Source organism: Catharus ustulatus, chromosome 5 (assembly GCF_009819885.2).
Source record: "Catharus ustulatus isolate bCatUst1 chromosome 5, bCatUst1.pri.v2, whole genome shotgun sequence".
Classification (NCBI taxonomy): domain Eukaryota; kingdom Metazoa; phylum Chordata; class Aves; order Passeriformes; family Turdidae; genus Catharus; species Catharus ustulatus.
The window spans coordinates 44,028,273-44,045,925 of NC_046225.1; the positions used below are offsets into that span (position 1 = coordinate 44,028,273).

At 36.3% G+C, this 17,653-nt stretch overlaps 1 long non-coding RNA gene across 1 annotated transcript; it reads left to right on the plus strand.

The window, feature by feature from the left end:
- Nucleotides 1–732: 732 nt before the first annotated feature.
- LOC116996869 lies at nucleotides 733–12,115 on the plus strand. The gene is made up of 3 exons (XR_004418034.1): nucleotides 733–847; nucleotides 2,448–2,519; nucleotides 10,580–12,115. It is a non-coding gene; the product is annotated as an uncharacterized LOC116996869 (long non-coding RNA).
- The last annotated feature ends 5,538 nt before the right edge of the window (nucleotides 12,116–17,653 follow it).

The following is a 17,653-nucleotide window of genomic DNA, read 5'->3' on the forward strand; positions in this document are numbered from 1 at the left end:
ATATTGATCACAGAATCTGTTCAGTTTGCTCTGAATACCCTACTTTTTAACAGCCTTATTCATGGGCAATTATTCAAATAGTTTATAACTGGCAGTCTTAACCAAAGGCTCACCTTTAACCCATTAATCTTAGTGGTACCTAAGCTTAAAATTCCAAAGATAAAATTTCAATATCGAAACTGATTATTAAAATTCAGAGCACTTTAACAGGCAGCATGAAGGGGAGTGCAAAAAGAGAAACAAACCAGAAGTGAAAGCAGCAGGAAAATCATGAAGAATTCAGACTATATAAAGAATTGTGAGAGGAAAAATAATTTTTAAGAAGCGTATTCCAGTTTAGCGGAGGCATGTGGATTTAAATATCAGAAATCAGTGATTTTAATTGACCATAAGAGCATAATTATTCCCATTAAAAAAAAAAGAAAAAAGAAAAAAGAGTTAAAAGTATAATTTTGTAAGTCTGCTCATGATGTAAACTTTAGAAACCTGGGAAATCTCCACTATACATTCACTTTTCATGCAAAGATCAGCAGAAGCTCCATTGTTAGATGTCAGTGTTAAGATGAAATATTCTGCCTGGAGTTAAGAAGGCATAACATGTTTGTTTGAAAGGAAAGAATGGTGTAATTTTGCAAAAATGCAGGAAGTCTCAGAGTAGTAAGAGTTTCTTTCTTTTTTGTTTCAGGGTTTCTTTCCATTACCTCTAACTGGCTTCATACACATTTTAAAGAAGTCACTGAGATTAGTTAAATTCAATATACAGTTGCAAACTCCATATATTCATTTCAGGCTCAAAGGAAAGAAAACCTGACAATGGCAAGCACATGTACCCTGTTGGTTCCTGCAGGTATGTTTTTCTCTTTGAGTTCCATTTGTTCCTCCTTTTATATTTTAAACAAACTTCACCTTGGAATTGAAGCATAGTGTCCAACTGAAATATCAATAAATAAATAAAATAAATAAAAAATATAAAATAAATAAAATAAAATAACAGTGGAAGAGAAACAATTTTGTAGAAGCTGAAAGAAGAGGCTTCAGGGGTGGAGGGGTGGTCAGAGAGTTGTAGACTGGCTTGCCTTTAAATTTTTTCTTGCAGTTAGACAACTGCCATGAATAATTGAAGTCCTGACTGATAAAAACTTATGTAGGCATATAAGTTCTTGTATGTTTTCTAAAAGTTTTTCTTGTTTGGTTGTTTTTTTGCCGTCAGGAGCTCTAGTCAGTCTGAGTAATCATGGGTTGAAACCCTTACGATGAATCTTTGGAACTCCTAAATGCATTTCCTGTGAAATTTCACAGAAGGTTTCCCTATTCACATGTGTATTATATCCAAAAATGGGTGACCTTCATACACATTGTTACCTCCTGTTCCAAGGGAGGGGCAAAATTCTTCACAGGCAGAACTGATCCTCGTGAATTTGCAAAAGCCAACCTGATGTCTAGTAAGTTCCTTAAGCTACAGGAGGCTTGGGGAAAGGGTTTCTCTTTGCTCCAGAGTCATACTCTAGTCTTTCTATTTTCAGTCATTTATTTTTCAAAAAGATCTTTCAACAGCCCTAAAGCATCTGTGAACAGTAACCAGGGATAGGCAGAACCTGAAGGTACTATTCTTAGTAATATTTAAAGAACAGACCTAGGACAATTAAAGACCCCTCTCTTCTACTCTCAGTTTTTTTAAGTGATCACTAAACAGATACTCAGAGTCTAAGTAGCAGAGCATATCTGTCTGCCAAGTCATATCCTTCAGATAGTATCCAATGCTGACTTCAAAACCAAAGAGCAGATGGGTAGCTGCAGTGACTGCAATTACCACTGAAGCAATGCTGCAAAGAAAATTTTATGCAAATCTAACTCCTCCTCTGTATATACCTCAATTTATAGAGACCATAGCACTTTCCCATTTTGACACACTTGGAATTTGGAATTATAATTTGCAGTTTCAAAACCTAATTCACAGGGTGTTTTTCTTTTGTTCAACATCTTGCACAGAGTAATAAAAAATGATCATTATTTATTAATGGATCATACCAGCATTTCATATCCACTATAGGCGTTGGTTATGTTATGTGGCCAATTCACTAGTTTTTCCATATCCTGGGTCATTAAGTAACAGTGACATCCCTAGCATGTGTCAAGCCATTTTCTGTCTAAAGTCACATGGCAAATAACAAGAAATTTTTAGGATGACTTTCCAAAAAAAGTCAATATTAGACTTTTTGTCAAAACTGTATAAAGGAGATAAGTAGGTAATTATATAAAATTACAAAAACTTGGAAAGCAGGATAGATTTCATTATGCTATTACGTTTATATGAAATATGTATGACAAGATTAATATTCAACCTCGTTTACATATTTAAACTATTTGCTTAGTACTGTAAATTTAGAGGAACTTTCTTCTTCATTTTTACTTAACAACAGGAGATTCTGTCTTCCTTTGAATTGCAGGAACAGTTAAATGCTTGCATCTTCTCTCTTACCTCAAGGCAGCTGAAGTGATTTTGCAGCAGGACTTGAGTGGTAAGACAGGCAAATTGCATTTGTTCCAATTTCTTATTTCCACTTTAATAATTCAATCTATTTCCCACTCAAGGCCAGAATGGTGAAAAAACAATCATTCTTCTTTATTCATATTTAAGAATATTCTTCAACCCACTGATTAACAGTTTGAAAGAAACCTGGACACTCAATATTTACTTTGATCCTTTCCTCAGTATGTACAGGCAGGAGACACATGACACTGACAAATATTTTTTTTCCTGCAAAAGCTAGATAAATTCTTTTTGGCTTGAATTGCATTATTAAATAATTAAATAATAAATGCATTAACCAAATGCTATTTATAGGAAAAATTTTATAGAATTATTTGCATGCTCCTTTAATATAATCTTCATCAGAAAAAACATATATATTCTATATAATTATATATATTTTTAATTGAAATGGATAATTTCAAAATCACCACAGTCTGATTTGTTAAGATGCTAATGTGCAAAGATCAAAATAATTTTTTGTAGCTCCTCAGTTTTAAAAATTGTCATTGTTTTGAAATTAGTACAGAACAGCTATAACCACTATCAATCTTAGTGACAGATGGAAACTTAATTTTAAATAACTTCCATGATGTCTATTAAGACTATTTTTACATTTATTTCTACTGTGGGTTCTGTTTTGAAGATAGAACTGGAACAATGCTAATGTATTAGAGTGGTCTTGGACTGCATGAACTGGACTCTTTTTTTTATTAATGTAGTCAAGAATGTGTTTGTATTGTCAATTTGATGCATTCTGCTTGCAAATGGTCATTCAGACCATGAAACACAGCTAGAATTCATCTACAGTGGAAGGTGAGAGGAACACAGGTGATATGATGAAATGGGTACTCTGAGTCCTTGATTTAGAACCTCACCATCAATTGAACAATTCACTAAAGTAGATGCAGACAAATATCCCAGTAACAAAGGCTTTTTCACTTGTTTGTTTGGGTTTTTTTTGTTTGGGTTTTTTTTTTTTTTTGTTTTTTTTTTCTTTTCTTATATGGGCAAGTAGCAGCTAAATTGTTCCCACTGTCAGTCAGTTCATGTGAGAGTCTGAGAGCCCACTGTTAAACTGGCATAATGATGCTTGTAAGTCAGAAGTTAAATTGAATATTCAGCCTTGAACAGAGTATCACTCTTTCTCCATTGGGAGTAGAGTGTCATAAGAAGTTACCATGGAAGTATTTGATGAAGTTTTTTAATGGTTGAAACAAACTAGAGACTAAGTATTTCATATGCACTGTGGTTTTCCACTGAATTTGGACACAGGAAAAGCGCTCCATTTTACAGAAATTTCAGTTCTAAATTAATGAGTTGGACAAGATTCAACCTTCTTCTCTTACTGTTGCTAGTTTCTAGTTTTAGACTTAGTTACGTGCTTAGGAAATAAGGCTAAAGAAAAAAAAAATGAGATACAGTAATTTCACGAATACAAGCCGCACTGTTTTGACCAAAATTTTGCTCTCATACCGTGAAAGCGGCTAATATTCAGGTGCGTCCAATATGTGAATAATTTTCTGACATTTTCAACCCTGGGAGTGCAAACCAAGTCAGTGCAAACTGCAAAGTCGAGCTCCTGCCAGTAAAACCCTGCATTTACACGGTTGTTACAAATTGATACTCTGTTGCGTGGCAGGTGGAGCTGCTCTGTGCAGGCAACACAGGGGGTGGGAAAGGTGGGGCAACTCCCTTCTGCTGTCCCCACGGCTCAGGGGAGGCAGGGACAGCTCTCTCCGCTTGGCCCCACGGCTCGGAGGAGGCAGGGACAGCTCTTTTCTACTGGCCCCGTGGCTCGGGGGAGACAGGGACAGCTCTTGGCCCCACGGCTCGGAGGAGGCAGGGGCAGCTCTCTCCGCTTGGCCCCGCGACTCGGGGGAAGCAGGGACAGCTCTCTCCGCTTGGCCCCGTGGCTCGGGGGGCTCCCGTTCCCGCGTACCGCCGCCGCAGGAGCAGGCAGGCTCCATCCCCGGCTCCCATGGCCACTGCAGGTGCGGGCGGGCTCTGTGCCCCCCCTGCCGCCGTGGGGCAGCGCGGGGCCGGGGTGACCGAGCCCAGCAGTGGCGGCGGCCGGCCCCGAGCGACCCCACCGAGCGGCAGCACTGAGCTTGGCCACCCACCCCTGTCGGCAGCCCCGAGCCCTCGTGGCCCGAGCCGAGCCAGTAAACCCCGCCCTGCCGCAATTCTGTTACTAATTGGCAACTTTGTTGCACGTGGGTCCTCGCTGCAAACACAGAGCGGCTTATACTCAGTGCGGCTTGTATTCGTGAATTTACTGTAGTTAAGTTTTGGTAGAGTATTCTACCTTCAGGTTAGAGAAGACACTATTTTATGATGGGACTGTTTCTAAATACTTTGATCAGGCACAAAATTTCCTTTTGAAGTATTTCTAACATTCTGTTCATTACTTAAATAATCAGATTTTTACAATTAATTTTAACACGTGTGTTTCAGAACAGCACCTGCATATAGTCAAATTTAGAAGCAATAACAGAAAATGGTACTATTTATTCTGCTTTCTGCTTGAAAATGCTGTCTGGTTCTTCAGACAAACTTGCAGAGATTTTGTTGATGATTAGCTATAAAAAAAAAGTACCAAAAAGATAAAGTTCTTTAAAATCACAGATTACCCCCATAAACCAAGTTCTCAAGTTTTCATAATTTATGATGAACATTTATCAAAGTACTGAATTTTTCCTTAGTTTTGGTTTCTTTTACATCTGCTTTTCATTTGATGGTGTCCATTGTAGACTCTTTCACAATTCAAGCTCTGGATTACAATTTCAACTGTGCACTTCAAAAGCATTTTTTTTCCCAGTACCACTTTCTGTTCTTATTACAAACATTATTATAAGGACTAGATTTTTTTCTGTAATTCTCTGTCCTTATTACTAATTCCTAAACTGTGAATAAGACATTAAATTTTTCATGTACAGTAATATCACTTGATGTACTGTGTTAACCTTTCAGATCCTCTCTATTTTAGTAGGCTGGGAATTTTACCCCTTTTTAAATTTTATCAGGGTGACAGAAGCAAAAGATAGCAGAGAAAACCAGTCAAAATTCCGGAAAACTGACAAGATTAAGATTCTTCCACACTCTGCAATGTAGGAAAATGTGATCCTTAATTTCAATGAAAAGATGCTCAGGAGGATAGAAATACTGTGATATTGGAGTAAAATAGATTGATAAATTACTTTTCCATTCCTTCTTAAAAGGATAGTTTAGCATCATGTGGTGGTTTCCTACACTTAATTGTGTCTTCAGTTTGCATTAGTGACAAAAGGTCTCTTTCTTTTTATAACTTTATGTTTTTTATAAGCCCTTTACTTAGTGCTATTATTTGTGAAAGATATTTGGCAAAATAAGTGGAATGAATGTATTTATATCGCCCTCTTTAGTGGCATGAAATTAATTCTGATCACTTGTGGGACTTTGAATGACAAGTTTAACTTGCTCTTGATCCTCAAAAAGATCATTAAAATAGTTAACTTTGTGCCTAAAGGAATGCAGCTAATTTAAAACTAAAGTCCAGTTAAGCTCTCATTTCCAGGAGCTCAATTCTCAGTGATACCTGGAAACAGAGATTAGACAGAGTAAAAGGGATAAAATAGGTATTTATTAAAAGGATACGCCTTGAGTAGTACAAGAGCCCAACTGGGGTTACACCCAGAATGGATAAACTGACTGCCAAATCTGGCTGTCATGTCTTCCAAGCTACGTTGTCTAGCTGCAATATTTATATTTTAGAAATGTGAAAAAATGTCTAACAAACTAATAGCCAAAGTAATTAAATGGAAAAGCAGTTATTTTTAATTCTGGGATCTGTGTAAATACCAGTCATGAGGTTTATATTTTTACAGGTTTTTGTAATTTTCTCCTAAGTTGAGAGTAATTAATCAGATTTCTGCTTTAACAACATAAAGTAATATCTTACAAGATGAGTTCTGTATTTGTTTTAAAATTATGCCTGCCACAGAAGGAAGATATGTGATGTGTATTTAAATACTCATGAGACTGCTAGTCATCTTTTGAAAAACAGACAAAATTTTTATTTATTAGTAACATTGTAAGTCATGTGATTTCTTTTGAGAGACTTGAATTTACTGCTCTATTTTTGCCTTTGTCAAACTCAAGTCCTCTTAAGGATTATGTCTTTCTCAAAGAATTAATATTTAGAGAGCTGAAAGTTTTATCTTTCCTGGGGCAAAGAGCAAGTTGCAATATCACTGGGATCTTGAAGTCTAGTTGCTGCTTGAAAGAAAAGTTGCTTTACAAATGTCTTCTTGAAATAGGTGTGTATATGTAATAAACTAATGCTCTGTTCAGTTTCATTCACTTCGGATCTTTTAGTATCACATTTTAATTATTCTATACATCAGTGCCTTTCATAAGACATTTGATGAAGGGTGAAAGTATCCTAGAGCCAGGGAACAACTTATACTAAAAACAACAAAAAACTCAATCAGGCTTTATTTTTATGGTGAAGCTAATTAGAAAGTATGCAATTATGGTTTTTATGAATATTTAGGAATCCAAATATGTAATTGTAATGTAATATCCAACACCACTCTTAAATCTTCCAATAGCACCCTATCCATTTCACTCTAAGGGGTTTGGGTTTTTTATAAAGTATATCATAAATCACCAACCTATCTGTTGAAAGTCCCTGTCTTATGGACTTATAAGGAAAAACACAAGAAACTGTACAAACTGTACTGTGAATTGGAGAAAGCTATGGAAGGCTATTTAAGAACAACAGAATGAGCCTCTGATGAAAGAGAACACAACAAATTTAGTTTTCTATGGGTAGTATATCTAAGGCAAGTCACCTGGCGTCCCTCCTGTGCAACTCTATCACAGAATTTGACATGTTATCAAGATATTCATCCTAGCATAATAAAAAAACCTATTCCTTAGGACCCCGAATAATGGTATTATTTTAGTCAAGTTCCTAGCTATAAAAATGAGGTGGGGGAAAAATTCTGTTGCCTCCATGTCTGACTGATCCTGGCAATGTGATTTCCTACATTTCTTTCTGCTAGTGGGAACTGTCTCACTTATTTTACATTTTTGGCTTTCACAATTATGGTCCAATTTTACAAGGAAAATTAGCTTCCCTAAGGTAAGTATTCTCTTGTTACACAAGAGGTGAGATCCAGACACTGTTAATTCCTGGCAGAGTCCTGTACTTTCCTGTGTTTTTTTAATTTGGTGAAAGCTGGTTGAATGCTATTTTATATTTTGGGCCAGAAATGACATAAAAAGTTTTAGAAGAGGAAATGTATTTCCTTCCAATCAGAACTGTATTGTTCCACTAAACCTAAGATCCAGCCACATAGTTATACGCACTGAGAGTTTTATAATACAATTTATAAATGTTTCAAGGGTAATTTGAAACTAACTATAATTTAGACAGAGTCTTGTGTCTTAAAAGGAGTAAAGGTAGGTTAATTTCTCTTTTCTCTAGACTTAAACACTAATTAACAGCTCCAGCCTTTAACGTTTTCTGTAAATTACTCAAGGATGCTATATTTACTTTCTGTTTATTGAGCATGTAAAGAGTGTACATTCATTCATAACAATTCTGCCAATTCAGATTTAAATATGTCTCAAGCTGCTTGGATAAATATGACTGCAATATGTCTTAGTCAAAATAGTTCTTAATTTGTTGTTCACATTTGTTACTATTTTATTCGTGTTCAGTCTTCTGCTCCAGTCACCTCAATAGCTTCATCTTTGCAGTTATTACAATGTATAGTCTTCCTTATACATATAAAAACACAGGTAATATTTTATATAGAGAGTGTGATTTTATCTTGAATTACAGTAATTTCACGATTACAAGCCGCACAGACTATAAGCCGCATCTCCGAGTGTTGGCAAACATTTCGTTCTTTGTCCATAAATAAGCCGCACCTGATTATACGCCGCTCTGTCGTTCACAGCGAGGACTCGCGTGCAACAAAGTTACCAAATAGTAACAGAACCGCGGCAGGGCAAGGTTTACTGGCTCCACTCGGGCTGTGCAGGCTCGGCCCGCTCGGGGCTGCCAGCGGGGCCAGGTGGCCCAGCTCGGCCCTGCCACTCGACGGGGCCGCTCGGGACCGGCCGCCACCTCTGGGCTCACTTACCCTGGCCCGGCGCTGCCCCATTGTGGCAGGCGGGGACAGGGCCTGCCGGCACCTGCGGCGGTGGCAGAGGGCAGGGAAGGAGCCTGCTTGCTCCTGCCACAGCAGGCGGGGACAGGAGCCCCCCGCTTACCCCACGGGCCGCGGGGATGTCAGCACAGAGCCCCCCGCCTCTCCCCTGCCTGAAGGAGGGAGCTCCCCTGCCTCCCTCCCCCACCCCGCTCTGCCGGCACTGAGCTGGCCCCACCCGCCACGCAACAGAGTAACCAATTTGTAACAATCGCAAAATCCTGGGTTTTACTGGCAGGTGCTCGGTTCAGCACCCTGGCTGGCACTTCCGGGGTTGTAAATGTCAGAAAATTATTCACATATTAGCCGCTCCTGAGTGTAAGCCACATTTCCGGGGTGGGATCAAAATTTTAGTCAAAATGGTGTGGCTTGTATTCGTGAAATTACTGTACTTAACTGATATACATCTGAATTCTGTATTGGTTTAAATTGGGATTATAAGGATTAAGTTTATTAAAATCACAGTTATAATGCATATCCATGTAATTAATGGATACACTTCAGTCTCAAAGAACCTCTCCATTAGAGACAATAGTAGATGATTTGATCATCCTTTTTTCTACCTTTATTTAAAGGTAAAATTCTTATTCTCATTTTTTCATATTTTTATCCTTTTCCTAGCTTTTTTCCATCTTTTTTTTTTTTTTTTTTATTTATTTATTGCTACATTTTGTCACTTTTTGTATCTTTCTTTTCCTACTTACAATATTTTGTACCTCATCTCTTCCCAAGCTTTACTTATTTACCCATGTCTACTCCAATGTAACCTTTTCCTTTTTGGTTTTCATTTACTTCTATCCATATTTCTGCCTTCAGCCCCTTGATTCCTTCACCTCTACTCCCTAGTTATTTTTGAGCTGGCTGGCCGTCATTCAAACTTCATGGAACACCTGTTCAGATGGTACATGGGGCAGAAAGAACACACTTTGAAAAGCCACCTGGCCCAGAACACCACAGGGTAGAGTCCATAGGTCAATCTGTTCTCTTTGGATATCATCTCAGGTTTGGAAAATGCCAGCTTGGATTCTGAATGATAGTGAGGATCAGCAAAAGTAGACCATAAACTTTCTATCATCCCTATTGTATTGCTTTAGTTTTTTATCAATCAACTGTATATGCTATCTACAGGTTTTCAAGCAATGAAGGTTTTAAATGAAGAAGTGGAAATACAAGGGCTTTAATAGAGAACAAGAGTTTTGAAGTTAGAAATCTTCAGAGTAAGCATCACACCAAGTCAAAAGGAGCTCATTCTGCCATACTAATGGAACTTTTAAAAGCATCCTAAAGCTGAATAAAAATAGGCATGTGAACCTATTTTAAAAACTTCAGAATCTCTTGTTTTCAGTGTTAGTGAGGGTATTGCACAAGGACAATGATGGTTTCCCACATAGACAAAATGTCCGTGACTAATTTAAATAAGACTAAGCATCCTAAAAATGAAGCTCAAAAAACCATATTTGGACTAACTAATATTGCTAGTTATCTCCTAGATCTGTTAAGACTTTTCTGGAGCATGAACATAGAAAAAGGTAGACTTAGGTCTGGAATTTTGGACAGTAAACAGCTCCCCTGATACTACCTGTTGATTAAAGTTTTCTAACATATTTTGTTAATTCTCACATACATTTAGGACAAAAGGGAAAACATCAGTGGCAAGTCTAATTAAAGACAAATTGAAGAAAAAAGTAATTTCATCTTTTAAACTGTATTTTCTGCATTGCTAATGAAATATAACAAATGCGAACTTTTACATTAATTGAACTGTTAATACAACAATTTGACTTCCTTTACAAGACTTTTCATTAAACCTGAATTCCCTTTCTTGTGTCTTTTGACTTCACAACAGATTGCAGTTTTCTTTCTCCCACCAGCTGCATTAATGAAGAAAGTCCAGTTGCCAAATCAGAACAACTATTTGATCCTACAATGGAGGAAACACTAACAAAAACGACAACCTTATGCTACTGTCAGAATGCGTATTTGATAACATTTGTGACCTTGTATTTGCTTTTCTTTCTGTGTTTATTTTATCTTTATTCCTATAACCATCTGTGATCTTTACATAGAATATAAATCAAATAGGGAGTATTTGTGCAGTAAAGAACACAACAAGGACACTAAAATTACAGCAGCTGTCAGATGCTCCTTCGGTTCAAAAAATAACAATATGAGTAAATTCTGTTTATATGGGTCTTTGGATGCTTTACAGTTTTTACTGCAAAGGAGACTTTATTGTGTTACCCCAATCTGTGTTGAACTCAACAGCCAACAAGACAAAAGAAAAATAAGATGACAAAATTATTCATTATTACATGTTGACATCCACTAAATCTATCAAATTTCTTTATTCTGGTAAAGCTAAAGAAGTTTTTCTATTTCAGAAAGTCTTTGGCAAAGAAAATTTACATAGCTGCAACTAGTATTTGAAACATATGAACCCACCATCGTCCAAATCCTTCACTTCACTCCTATTCATCTTTCCCTTCTCCCTTCCACCTTCCCTTCTCATTTGAGATATTTTCACACAGCTTTTCTAAGAAAGGATGAAGCAGTATAGATCATATGTTTACCTCTTAAAGGAGGCAGGAGTTTCTGTAATTATGGAACGATAAATATATCTAATTCAGTCTGTATGCTAAAAGCAAATCCTGTTACTTCAGAAATATGTATCTCTTCTTTGAACTGCTTCCCCTTCAACACCTGTAGCGGACAAAAGAAAGACTGTGGCGAGCAGAAAGGGGAATTCTTACTCCAGAAGCAAAAGTAATCAGTATTTAGGAGTTGTGAAGTCTCACCGAAGAAACATTTCTTTCTTCTCCAAGATTGGGAAAGCTGCCCAATATAACGAGCATTTATATTGCCTGGAAATTACATTAGTACATTTGGGAGAAGTTTCCTTGAAATATGGATAGTTTCAGGGCCAGATATTTGGAACTACACACTCCTGGTATATTTGAATATTGTGCAAATATTTACCCAAGAGTAATATATCAGTAATTTCTGTTGGTTATGCTGAAGTGTTTGCTGTATAGACATTTTGTTGCTCCAGAAATCTAGCACTTAAGCTGTGATAAACTAGTTTTGCAAACCAGAATAGAGCACTTTGACTGAACTTTCAGTTCTGGAGAGAGCAATACTCAAAGTAAAGACCATGATGTAAAAATTTATCTTCATATCACTTTACTTTTTCACGAACAAGAACATAGGGATGTCTGCTGGTGCAAAGATGTTCTTTAGGGGCCTTTGGCTGAAGCACCCACACTCACTTTTTTCTAGACACCTGAGGGAAGACTGAAGTGGGGTCACGATTGAATTGCTTTGCTTGGACATGAGTCCAACATTGTGGATGAGCAGGCTGAGTTCCTTTTCATGCTCCTTGCCAAGCCAGACAAGGTACCATAATAATAATTTTAAGAAAACAATATTAAATTATCAATTTGTAGTCCTCAGAGATTAAATATTTTCAAGTGTTCAAAAAGTCAAAATTTTCTGTTATAATAGCAATAAAAATTTATTGTACTATGAAATGCCGCATCTGTTTTTCCTAGAGCATAGAACTCTTTTTCCTGAGGGTTTTTTCCTAAAGGCAGATGAGCCATCAGAGGCAGTGATTCAAAAAGACTGAAAAATATTTCCTGATTCATAAAATACTGTCTTTAACAACAACTTCACCTTTTGTGTCTAAATTTGTTCGTTATTTATTCCTGGCTTCTTATTTTCAAAAATTGCATCTTAATTTCAGCACTTTGAATGGTAGCAAACTGCTTCTATAGGCCTGGAATATAGATGTTATATTATAAAGCAGACTGATAGAAAGGTCCAGAAAAAAGGAAATTAAAAAAAAAATGTGATGGGAACATACATAGTTTGCTTTGTGACTGCTGTTTTATTTCTCTGTAGATTATTTTCTACATTGACCAGATAGAAATCTGGACAACTTCACTTCTGCGTGATTTCAATGGCAAAGGAGATCTCATCCTCTGTTTCACCAAGATCTATCAATTTTTGCCCCTATTTTTATGCTGACATTAGTATCTGCACCACTGTATCAGGAATTGTGGCTTTAGCAGCCCTTGCCAAAAGAAATAAGCAGTTCATGGGTTTGTGTGAATCACAAGGAGCCATGTAAATAAGTCTTCCAAATCTACTCTATTTGTCCTTTATATACTACATGAAGTTCAGCAGTTTGTTACTACCCAACATAGTTTAAAAGAGCCCATTTTCTCTAAGGGTTAGTTCTGCTTTAAGCAGTTAAAAATGAGGTTCAGATAATGTTTGATTTTTCCTAAATACATTAGAGGGAGAGGAGTTTATTTTCAAAATGCTTCATTCAATATCATGAGTCAAAAGCATTGACAGTGCCAAATCATGTCATTTCAGCTAAATATACTGCTGAAAGGAACCATCTAATGTCAAAAACAGCCTTTGTTTTGAAAAAGAAAAAACCCCTTTGGTTATATTTATAGTATCAACATGGTAACTATAGAATTCAAGTTCTACCTACTTAAAACAAAAAAATGTATATTATAATGTGAGTGGCAAATGTTTTAGAGTGAACTAATGAACTTACTCAGTCATAACTTCATAAACACTATGATTTGATGACAAAGTAGTAGCTAAGTTCAAATTTGCATACAATTTTCAGTCCATTTTAAAAGTGATTTTTTTTTAATAACTGAGGGGTTTTTTTCCTCAAAACTTTTTACTCAAAGAATGAAAGCCTAACTGACATGTAGAATGCCCCCTATATACACATCAAAATGAATGTGTTTTTTCTAAGACATCATCCCCAACTTTATGCTTTTCAACCAGATGTGGAAGACAAAATCCCTTTACACGCAGGGCAAGCTCCCACTTCTTTCAGGATTCACCTCACTGCACGCTGATAGCATCAAATAATGAGACCCTCTATGAATTAGGAAGAGAGCTTATTGTTACCTAAAAACCATTCATTAAAAGAAAAGTAGAGCCAGGTATTTTGTTATTATTTTGTGCTAATAACCTTAAGAGAGACATTCCAGCTGGTCAATATCTGATGCAGAGCACCTTTTGCAGTGATGAGCTTTACTGATGACCTTTTTTGCCTTCCACCAGTGCTGTGGGGTCACAAGTCACTGGTTTATGTTCTAGTGTGGCTGAATCCTCTGAACAGCCAAACTATCTTCTTGCAAAATAATATTCAAGTAACTTAGTAAATAGAGTTCTCCCTGTTTTCCCAGGAGGGTCAGAAAACAGTGTGCCAAGTGAGGTGCAGAGTATGGGGGGACTCTGGCACTGGGATCAACACCCCTGGGTGTGAAATGTTAGACATATGCCTGACATTTTGGTAAGGAGGCTGTTGTTACTCAGTTTTGGTGATGTTTGCTGTTCAAATAAAATAAAGATGTCATTAGAAAACTGGAGAAGTCCTGACATCTGAGCAATTGAGTAATGGTATGCCAGTGAGGTGCAGCAGGAAAACAATCATCCAATACCAGCCTTTTTAAAGAATACAATGAATTTTTACATGCTGTCTAACACCTGTGAAGTATTACAGCTACACAATATAGAATATTTTATGTATTGAAATCCAGAAAAAATCAGAGAAGTCTGAAATATTTCAAAATATTTCAGAAGTACTATACATTTTATTCATATGGAATGAGATTATTTTAGCAGATTATGTACAATTCTTGCTAAAAAAGGTATATAATTAAATATTTATATAACCCATTAATCAGAGAAGGGAAAGAACATCTCCCTTAGCAATGAAGATTGGTGAATGGTTGATTACCAGAACACATTAACTTTTAACAGATTAGTTTTTTACCATATATATCTAACATTTAGCATTCATCCTTGCATCCGTGGAAATATCCGGGTGCCTGCAATATTTAGAAAGGGCATTAATCAAGGCAATTGTTCATTTTCAAAATAGTAATTTACAGGAAAGATTTATATGTACATTACAGTTCCGACAAAGAATGTAAGCACAAAGGCTTCTCTTTTTCTGTTTACTGAACAACTTTGAATCCATCATATCCATGGTCCAGATAAAAGAACTCTGTCTGTCAAACTACCTGATTTTGAAAATGATGGGTTATCTATTATTTTGCTTAGAAAAGTTCAAAGGGTTTAAACTTGATCTCAGTGCAGGCTTTTGAGGTCTGATAGTTTTCCATTACAAACCTTTCAGAAATTAAGACCTTATGATTCTTCTAAATTACATTTCTTACATAAATACAAATACATTTAAAAGCAATTTTTGCATAGCCTAATGCAACAGATTCATTCAGTGAGCACAGTGGTGTTTTCTGACTCTGCAACCTATCCACTTAAATCGTTGAAAGTGACTTATTTTCCCAAATTTTATTTTTACTTCCTACAAGACCCTACTCAATATATCTGCATTTCACAGCCAAACAGACATTATGGAAAGGATTTCACTAGCTTGCAGTGGCCTTGCCTGTAGCACTGGTGATGTCTGTTTTTCTGATCTTTGCTCTGAGCAATTGCCATGTGGCTCTTTGCAATCCCATGCTTCCAGCCTTGTGGACCTCTCCACTTCGTGGAAATCCTCACAGAGGGATGTGTAAGGGCAGACAGGGATACTAAATGGGAAATAGGCATGCTTTACTGTTCTCAAGCAAATCATGATAATTCAAGTGGACATGATACACTATTAAATCTAGAAGCCCATTTTTTTGAAGTCCAATCACCTCATTGCCTAATGTGTCTTTGTGCACAAAAAGTGTTGGATGAGAGGATCCAAGGAGTCTTTCAGTTTTCCTGGATAGGTTATTGACTACCTGATTTAGATGTTTTAAATGGAAAATATTTTTAGGTGCTTGAACTTATGTATCCTCATCCTACTGCTAAACTACCTCATACAGTCCTATGTATTTATCCCTTATTTATCCTTATCAATGCAAGAATTCAGTTTTATTTAAAGGCAGTCCTATGCTTTGATACCAAGTTCATATGGCAGAAGTTATGAGAGAGAGGTGGAAAATGGCTCTTTGCAAGAGCTATTTCAATCATTTAAGATACCCTGATTCAGAGATCACTAGGAGGCAGGGGAAAGACCAAGACATACTCATTCAACAGTTACTGAGAGCTGTTAATATTCCTAAAGCCATTGGAATGCACATCCTGCATGTGGTGACTTGGTCCATTTCAAGACTTGATTTTTTTAGTAAAGAACGCATAAAAACTTGTGTTCTAATATTCTGTTACAAAGTTTTAACTCGTCTCTTGCTGGGGTTTTTTGTTGTTGGTGGTTGGTTGTGGGTTTTTAGGTTTTGTATTGGGATTTTTTTCAATTTTAAGAAGCAGGTAGTGCTTGCCTTAATGGATATTTTGCTATTGCATGAACATATTTTTCATATAAAGCAATTAAATTTACTTGGGTACTGAGATCATGTTACTTGTGTAAGTATACATTATTCTTGCAGAAAACTATTTTTGTATCCTGCAAAAGGCCCAGTTGGCTGTAAGGTGCCTGGAAGTTAGAAAAAATATAAAAAACTTGTAAGTATTACTAAACAGCACAATTTTGTGAGATATGAGGTGTTTAAAAATTCAGTTTTAAGGGAAAAAATGAGAGAATTGGTGCTTTAATCATTCTTAAGAATAAACTTCACAATTGCACAATATATGCAATTTAGACAATATAGCAGTGAGTGAAAATAAAAAAATGTAAAATAAACTCACTATAAATATAATTTTTAAGAGGACAGCAGTCTGTCTTTCACTGTACAAGCGGTAAAGGTCAGAAAGAAGCAAGCACCATGAAAAATAAAGATTTCTTTTTGCCACAGTAGTTAAATTTAATAAGAAAGGTCCTGATAACAAATCCACACACATTTTATGCATTTAAATGTGATTGTCAAAAAAAAAATAAAAAAGAAAAAGAAAAAGAAAACCTTCCCTGTTTTTGCCAGTTGCTCTTTAGCCGATGAATTTATCAACAAAGCACCACAAGATGGGAAAATCTGTGTCTTATGGTTACTTTTCTGTGTAAAAGAATTGCTGAATTGTTCAAAGCTGTTTTGATTGCACTCTTACTATTAAGTCTCAAAATTCTTCTTGGGACATTTTTGAGTTTTATACCAATTAAAGTACATTACTGAGGGGAAAATACTGCAAAATTGCAAGTCTTGAAATGAGTTTTTGTAATTCAAAAGTTTATTTCCAAGCTCAGTCCTAAAGGATAGTTTAAGTTATTTTCCCACTTTACAGCATGCCTCCAAAGGTATGAGCTTTACTAGAAACTGTAAATAATCACACAGATGTGCTTAAGTGTAGCCACATCAAAACTAAATAAGGGTGGAACCCCAAACTTAACTGCTGAAAATACAGTGGTCTAAATAAACAAACAAAAAAACCCAAACCAACAAACCAACTAAAAAATCAAAACCAGCAGCCTCCACTCCTACCCCAATTAAAATTAATGCTACCTAAAGAAAAGAAAAAGTCTGCCATAATCAAAAGCACTTTGATGGCATAATATATAGTCTTTGCTTAAATATTCTGAAATCTCAGCCACTTTCTTAGGTGGAATTTGTCTTAACTTCTGTACTGGTCTGGGCCAGAGTTGGTCTGGGCCATTTCATTAAAGCCATTGTTTGAAAGACTTCAAGGAAGTCTTGAGGAAGAGTGCAAAGCAGGTTCTTCTGCAGATTAAAAAGCAAGTAACACAGACTTTATTGAAAATTTCCCCAAATTCAGTGATGTTACAGATTTGGAGATAACCACTATTTAGGTGTCCTTGCAATGCCTATGCTTATTGTTTTATCCATGTTTTCATTTTTCCAGTCCAGATGGCTGCAATCTTTTATGTTACCCATCAAACTATCTTTATTTTTCAGTTCCAGTATTTCTCATCTACTCAAACTACTGCATTATTCTGAAAAATTCTGATTAATTTCAGGTTTTACTG